Raw genomic sequence first — 9,113 nt, forward strand, 5'->3', positions numbered from 1 at the left:
GATGCCAATGCAGTAGCCAAGGCTTTGCAAACTGAAATAATTCCGAGATGGTGCATCCCTGAAAGGCTAAGCAGCGACAATGGAAAGCCATTTATAAACATTGCCCTACATCAGATCAGTGATTACTTGGAAATAAAGGTGAGGCAACATTGTGCCTATCACCCAGCGAGCGGTGGGGCAATGGAAAGAGAGAACTCTATCCTTAAAAATAAATTGGCAAAATGTTGTGAGGAACTAGAGGTGACATGGACAAAGGCATTTCCAATTGTGCTAATGTATATGAAGGAGAGGAAGAGTAAATCTTAGGACGTTTGAGATTTTGTTTGGAAGGTGGCCCAATACAGCAATTGGCCAAGACCGATTGTAAGACAGATAACAGACCACTGTGAGGACGAGATGTTATGTTACGGTATAAAACTCTCCACACTTCTGTCTCAAATACAGAATCAAAAGAAGGGCAGCACTACCCCAACCAGCAGAAGGGAAGATGCACAATCTAGAACCTGAAGACTGGATAGTGGTGAAAGACTTCAGGAGCAAAAGCAGGAAGGCGAAGAGCTGACTGGGACCGTTCCAAATGCTCCCGACAACACAGACAGCTGTTAAGATCGCCGAAAGAGCCACGTTGATACGCGCCAGCCATTGCAAACGTGCAGCTGACCTTGAGGAGACATTGGACAACACCAAATAATTGTAAGTAGTGATTAGAAGACTCATAGAAATATGGGCCTGCATGGCAGGACGAGTCGTGAAGGCAGGGGTGTCTGGGATACAACCGCAGACGTAATCTTAACCAAGGACGTTAAGTTGACCTTTACATGCCACCCATGCCCGTTTGGTTCCCAGGACGACTATAAATAAGGCAATAAATGTTTACGCAGAGATCCTTGTGTACCCAGTTACTGGCACTGAGTAGTATCCACCATGGCTGCAGGTACACCTGACACGGGATATCGGTTTCCTATTATCAAAGAAGGAGGTGCCATGGGCAAGGGTAATAATAACCAAGATTCAGAAGAGTGATGAGGAAGCCTCGTGGTGTGGAATAGATAGACCCTTCTCCGATATCTATAGACAGATGAATATAGTGCTACAGCCTCGCACCCACCCCACCCGAGATGCAGTGCAGAAGGTCCTCCAAGAAATAGTGGCCCCTTGAATATAAAAGATGAATGTCCAATGACCCGCACTGCAGATGTGCGGAAAGGCCTTTTACAAGCTGACAGAAATGGAAGAAAAAAAGAAACTGATGTGCAGCTAAAATGATCACAAATGAAAAAAAGTAAAAGTGGATTCATTGAGAAAACCTACAGCGCCATATTTCACTTTCCGTGGAAGTCTACTGTTAAGGACTCAGTGCTCTCACTGCTGGAGCAATGGAGGATTTCTTCTGACCGTTTATGTTGTTGACAACCTTCCCAAAGCAGAGAATGTTGTGTGGAGCTGGCAATTAATCGAGTATTGTCACAAACAAGATTCAGACTAGCATAAAACAAAGAAGTGCGAATCCAGGAAATCTGAATCAACAACAGGAATTGACAGAGAACCTCTGCAGGCCTGACAGCATCTGTGGAGACAAAGAGATTTAATGTATCATATCACAGATTCAGGCTACTTATGCTTTTTATTCTTTTATTGCCGGGGTAATTGTCAATTTCACTTCGCGATACAGCATACTTACCAGAATCTCTCATTAGCTGACAGACGTCATCTGTAAAATGCAAAATTCCTTTATCGGCTGTAATGCTGTTGCTGTTGCCCTGAGTTGGTGAAAGGCTGGCCTTCATTATCTTGTTCTTCTCCTTTATGTCGATGAGCCACCATGGTGAATGGAGAATTTCTGTTTGTCTCACTTTGTCTCTCTGTACCACCTCACTCTCTTCTACATTCTCCCACTCTCTGTCTGTCAATATCCCTCATTTTTCATTTCTACTCTTGGAAAAGTGTTAAGATCGCAGGCTGTTCCATGGCTTTCTCCGCCCCCTCGGCCAGAATGTGTAGAACTGGGCTCACAGTCTCCAAGTAATGTCTGTGTTACTTGGGTCTGAGATCAGGTAACATTTGTTCACTCAAAACGTTATGAGCTTTTACAATTCTAAATAGTATTCATAATAGACCAGAAAAAAAGCAGTTTCACTACAATTGTAGGATTTCTATGATGCCATTGCTGTTTGCCTAAAATCAATTAATGGTGACAGCAGACAATGAGAGCCATTATCTCATTGGATGCGTTATTACTCCAGCATTGTCCTGCAAGTCTGCAGTGTCTCCTGCGTCTCTTTATTATTCCCAAAAAACTTGAAAAGACGGACGGAGAATAATAGTAGAAGAGATAGACAAATCCTTGTCGAACAGAGTAAAAAGAACTCTGCGTTGAATTAGCAGGATAGAACATAGATTAATGGGTCCACATCAGACGGTAGGGCTTGGTAGCACGAAATAACAACGGTCTGAGCTCAAACACAAGAAGCATGCTGAGCCGTCACTTTCGCGATGTTGGATAAACAATACGGCTTTTACAAGAAGTTTAAACAATGAACTTTCAATGTACAGAACATTTGACAGCATTTGACACCATTAACGCCTAGTTATTACCAAATGCTTTAACTGACGAAACCACAGACACTGTTCTTCAAATCAATAATGGCATTTAATGAAGTATTTGATCACAGTTAATCGGACCACCTTTCTGTAATAAAGCTGCTCGATGAGAATTTATATCAACGTCCGCTTGTGCAGGAAAGAAGTTCACAGCTGGTGACTCTCCAATGAAAATGTACAGGAAGAGGCAATCTCTTCTTGCTTTGATTTCAAACTGATGCCTTCACCTCTTTAACCTGACAGGATAAACAGAATGCGTTCATCATCCCTGGGCCGATTTACCGCGTGAATATGCACAGAGGGAAACTCATACCAAGAGACCAGGGTAATTGTGGTGAATTTACCAGGAGTGGTGTGTGAGTCGGTGTTAACAGTGGGCAGTAAGGGCTAAACTATTAGCACTGACATTCATCCTTGTACCAACAGCTCCTCACTCACTTTCTGCCTCATTCATCCCAGTCATAATTGACTTTCAGGTTATCCTACTTTCCCTTCGAAACTTTACATTTGTTCCGGATCACTTTTGGGTTTCCAGTTGGAAACTGCAGCTTTTTCAAACGAAATTCTGAAGAATGCACGTCACTCTTTGGGATAGGCTTCACTGCCCAACCATAATTACTCAAGAGATTGAGATGGTAAGTTACTTTACATCGTCCTCGAAGTGCTCAACACAGTGATACAGCCATGATGTCGATAGGGAGGGAGTTCCAAGAATTAGACATAGCGACATTGAATGAACAGCGAGATAGGTTCAGCTCAGAAAGGCGAGATACTTAGAGTGGATTTGCAGTGACAATTTATTCGTGTATGTGTTGCCATAGCTGCCAGAGGATGTGATGGACGCTCGTACAATTGCAACATTTAAGAGGCATTTTAAATGGTATATGAGTAGGAAGGGTTTGGAGGGATATGGGCCATGTGCTGGAAAGACGGACCAAATTGGATTGGGATTTCCGGTCAGCATGGACAGGTTTGAACGAAGGGTCTGTTTCCCTGCAGTCCATCTCTATGACTCTATGATTCCAGTTGGATACAATCAATCACTGGATTCCTTCTGGCAGAACCTGGTCTGTGCTCTCTGTGGAAGCAGAAAATGGTTTTCATTCAGATTAGCCACAAGAAGAGAAACAAATCTTCATAGAATAGAAACAGAGTTAATCGTGCATTTCGAAGTCCTCCTCTCATAACTCGGCGAGGTGAGAGATGAAACAGTTCTGCTATTAAATTTGGAGACTGGGAGAATGTTTGGAGACGGAGTAATAAAAGAGAAACTGAGTATAAAGTTGGGAGTCAGGACATATTCAATAAAAAGGTAGACGGAGATGGACATGGAGAAATAAATGTCACTGGTCTTGAAGACTTAACTCGGTTTTCCATTCCAAGATTCTACCAGACTTGCTGAGATTTTCCCGCAATTTCTTTTGTTGGTACTGAAACAGAAGGGAGTAGTGTGAACCTGGACCATTCAGCTATGTCTGCTCTGTGGACGTTTGAATTCCCTGTTCGAACAAATCACTTCTGACTCACACAGAACCCTCACGATCCTGCATCACCCCCACCCATGTTACTGACAATAAGCTGTTCATGATGTAAACCCATATCGGTACACAACAGCATCATTTACCGAGTGAATTAGGAAAATTTCAGGAAGAGTTCCATTCGGTTTCCATCAGAGCATTCACATTCAGTTAATTCTATTGCAGCACCATTTGACACGCAGCTGTCACTCTCATGTGGCCATTCGCATTCGACGTTTCTGGACATATTGGTTGGGGCACGTTTGGAATGGTACCTCGTTTTGGAAGGGACATCGTTTATAGTATATTCGGCTGAACTGATAACCTTGTCTCTTGCACCTGCAGAACAGTGGAGACAGTTTTCACTCAGAAACCAAGAGATGATCAAAAACGGAGGAAAAATGTGTCAACAAAACCTGCCTCAGTGAGCGAATTCGCTCTTGTAACATTAATGGAGAGCGGCAAACATATTAACAAACAACAGCGCCCTGCGTGGGTCTCGACCCCACGCCATTGAGATTAAAGGCCTCTAGCTCTACCGACTGAGCGAGCCAGGACAGGATTGGTGTTGGTTAATTTATCATTTCATACTGAGTTTAATTCAGCTGACACGGCAATTTTCAAAAATCTCGTTCATTCCTCCCCATTGCAACTAACATTAGTCAAGTCTTTTCAATTCTCAGATTTATTCCTTCAGACCATTGCAATCCATTTAGGCCTTGCCCCGGGATTTACGATTCTCTGTTAATATTTTCATATTTCGACCATGATCCTTAGGTCGCCGAAGTGATTCCCAGACAATCTGGCAGACTGCAAATCAATCGGGAAAATACCTCAGGAAACCAAATCATTTCTGATTAGAGTGTAGGGAATCCCATCTGCTGAAGAGACAGAGTCCTCACCATCAACACTTTTTTTGATCTACCTGCCTACAAAGTTTACCACTTCTAAATTCGAGACAGGAATTCTGATTATAAAATGTTTTAAAAACAGGAACAATCTTCTGAAGCCATTTCCAATTTGAATTAGAATTTTTTACCCTTTCACACGGTAACAGCCGTTCCTGAGGAAGGAGTTTCATTGAGCTGTGTCCCAGGTCTGGGCAGGAAGCCGCTGATTGAAACAGCAGTGGCTCCTTTCTGGTGGCAGCAGGGGCTTGTCGAGAGTGGGGTCACATTCTGCTGCACGTGACCGTTTCACTCACTGCGGACTCAGGGTCAATCATGGATGAGTTCTCGTGGTTGTATTGTCAGTACATGGTCGGTCTCAATACTTAGAGTCATAGAGATGTACAGCTCTGTGCTCTTTTTGGGCTAGGAGAACCAACATTTCAGCCAAATGCACTGACCATTTGAGACACAGCAACTGGCAGCAAAATTGTGCGTGTGCACATCCAAACACACAGTGCTCGAGAGGATGTGGACAGCAGTAGTTCTCATTATTTTAAGAATCAGTTGCTCATGTACCCGTGTTTATCGCAGAGAGAGTGAGAGAGCCGAGGAGTAACAAACACACCCATAAAACAATATCAGGACCTGTGTAGTTCTGTCATAAAAAGCTGCCTGCTGCTGTTCTATTGCAAAGTTGGGTTTCAAACCCACGACGCAATAGAGACTGGAACCTAAACCCAGCACATTAAACCTCTCTGGATTCGTGGTGCTGGAAGAGCACAGCAGTTCAGGCAGCATCCGAAGAGCAGTAAAATCGACGTTTCAGGCAAAGGCCCTTCATCAGGAATACAGGGTTTCACCCGAAACGTCGATTTACTGCTCCTCGGATGCTGCCTGAACTGCTGCGCTCTTCAGCGCTACTAATCCTCAATCTGGTCTCCAGCATCTGCATTCATTGTTTTTACCTACATTAAACCACTCGGCGACGCTCCCTGACGATAACTAAGCGCCAAACCTGTCAAGACTAATGTTTCAGCATCGCTTCACTTCAGGCAATTTCCCCTGGCGCTTTCTACGAATATCTTCGCATAATTAAAAAAAAATATTTACAATGATTTGAAAGGTTTGCACGGTGTGGATATTAGTGAGAAGCTGAATATTCTTCGACAGTTTTCCCCGGAGCTGCAGGCCTGAGGGATGTCCTTGGAAAAGTTTACAAAATCATGAGGTAGACGAGCAGAGGACATAGTCAATCTACACTTTTTCAGAAGTCACGTGAGTTTAAAGCGAGATAGCATAGGTTTAATGTGAGAGCAGTACAATTTGAAAGGGATGTGAGCGACACTTGTTTTTAATACAGATATTTTTGTGCGTGTGGAATAAGTTGCCACATTGAGTGGCAGAGTTTGGTGCGCTCACAACACTTCAAAGGCATCTAAATGGGTATGCAGACAGGAAGTGTTCGGATAGATAAGGGACAAATATTGGCAAATATGTTTAGATTAGTTACGGTCATCTGTTCAGCAGGTGCAAGTTGGATAGGAAGGTTTGCTTCCGTGCTCGGAAATTCTGTGATACTCCAGTACCTGACAACAGTTTCAATAGACCAATTGCAAAAACGCATGCTGTTTGTTACTAAGTCAGCACGTTTGAATTTTATTTTTTCTTGAGGCGTAATGTTTTGAAATGACATAGAGAGGAATGTTTTCCAGACATTTACAGACAATGACCATTCTCCTTGATACATTCCTTGATACAATCAAATAATTTTGTTGACTAAACACGACAAAGGAGAAAGAGGCTGACAACTAGAGAGCTGCATTCATAATTTCACATGGACTATAAACGCCTCCGACAGCTGTTCCTTGCAGTTATGCACAGAATATTGAATGTCTCTGATTCCAGGGCTTGGAACTCGGATGATATGACCGTCTGCAGCACTGGTTACTTCCTTGTGTGAGGTAACTCCTGATGGAACACATGTGACACTCTATTGCTCATTAAGAAATATATCCAAAATAGGAGCTCAGAGCAGCATTTCCGTTGTCTTTCTGGTGCTGTCCCTGACATGCCCTGTGGCACTACACTTATTCTGTGATTCCTGAGGGTTTGGCACATGCTTCCACGATCGTATTATGGGCAGTAATCTGCATTTTCGCTTCAATAACGGGTGTGTGAAGCGGAGGTCCACAATTCTCTATTCAATTTTTCTCTTCTTATGCGCAACTGCAATACAGTAAAGGATCAATTAATATTGTAAGATGATATACAGAGGCGTGTGAAATACCGAAGTCTTAATGACATTTATGCAATGGTTAGAGATTACCTTGATTCAGGAAGTAAGGATGTAAAGTCTGTTTGGCTGGATTTGAGGAACAGTGAGGCATGAACTCACAAGCATATGTAGTTTACAAGCCCACTCGCAGTAACCACAAAGCGAAATAAATCGTACAAGGAAAAAATATTGTGTATGAGTGACAAAAATGGCAATAGTCATGCGTGATCTTAACTTCCCATCTAAAACTCTCGGTTCCATTGTGAAAACGTTTGCAGAACAACAATCAAATAATCCCACATGTCCCATAAAAAATCACGAGGGATATCTTGGAAATTGATTACTCTACTGGTGACTTAATTTTCCTATTTTCTTGGAAACCATCTCTTTAATTGTGAGCATCAGAAAAGGCTTTCTTTTGCCAGCAAGAAATAAATATGTGAAAACCTTTGTTCGTTTCATATATAAGAACACTGAGACTCCTCTGCACTGCACATCTTTTGTGTTTCTATCGATTTTAATAGTAGCGTGTCTTTTGATTCTTCCCAATCAGTCTCCCATGGGGAACATTGTTGAACGCCTTACTGAAGTCCATATAGACCACATTTACTGCTCTGCCCTCATCAATCTTTTTTGTTACTTCTTCAAAAATCTCAATCCCGACATGAAACTGCATCTGCCAAGAATACTCCAATTGTTGGAGCGAATCCTGAGGAACAGAATGTACATGTATTTGGAAAGGCATGGACTGATTCGGGACAGTTAACATGGTTTTGTGCGTGGGAAATCATGTCTCACAAATTTGATTGAGTTTTTTTGAAGAAGTAACAAAGAAGATTGATGAGTGCAGAGCAGTAAATGTGGTCTATATGGACTTCAGTAAGGCGTTCAACAATGTTCCTCATGGGAGACTGATTGGCAAGGTTAGATCTCATGTAACAGCAGTGGACCTAACACCGACCCTTGTGGTACGCCGCCAGTACATGGACACCAAGAAGAACATGTTCCATTAACTACAACACTGTTTTCTATTGGCAAGCCAATTCCTGATCAAAGCTGCAATCTCTCCCACAATTCCATTCCACCGCATTTTGTATAATAGCCTATTGTGGGGAACCTTATCGAACAACGTTCTGAAACCCATATACACCACATCAATCGGTTTACTGTAATCTCCCTGTTTGGTCACTTTGTCAAAAAAGTCAACAAGACTCGTTAGGCAAGGCCGACCCATCACAAAACCGTGCTGACTGTCCCTGATCAGATTATTCTTTTCCAGATGGTCATAAAGCCTATCTATAATAACCTTTTCCAACACGTTACTAACAACTGCAGTGAGACTCACTGGTCTGTAATTACCAGGGTTGTCTCTACGACACTTTTTGAACACGGGAACAACGTATGCTATGCTCCATTCCACAGGCACTATTCCTGTAGATAACGATGATTTGACGATCGATGCCAAAGGCTCATCAATCTCTTCCCTTGCTTCCCAGAGGATACTAGGACAGATCCCATCCAGCCCAGGGGACTTGTCTGTTATCACACTCTGCAGTATTTCTATCACCGAATCCTTGTGAACCTCAATCTCTAGTACTCTGGACGCAAGTATCTCAGTATCATCCTCGCCAACATTTTCATTTTCTATAGCGAACACTGTCGAAAAATATTTATTTAGCGCTTCCCCAATCTCCTCTGACTCCACGCACAACTTCCCATTATTATCCTTGATTGTCCCAAATTTAACTCTCGTCATTCTTTTAATCCTGACATACCTATGGAAAACCTTAGGGTTAACCCTGATCCTATCTGCCAACAACTTCACATGTC

The sequence above is a fragment of the Chiloscyllium plagiosum genome, unplaced genomic scaffold, assembly GCF_037043375.1.
Source record: "Chiloscyllium plagiosum isolate Xiang-an unplaced genomic scaffold, Cpla_swu_hap1 HiC_scaffold_14, whole genome shotgun sequence".
NCBI lineage: Eukaryota > Metazoa > Chordata > Chondrichthyes > Orectolobiformes > Hemiscylliidae > Chiloscyllium > Chiloscyllium plagiosum.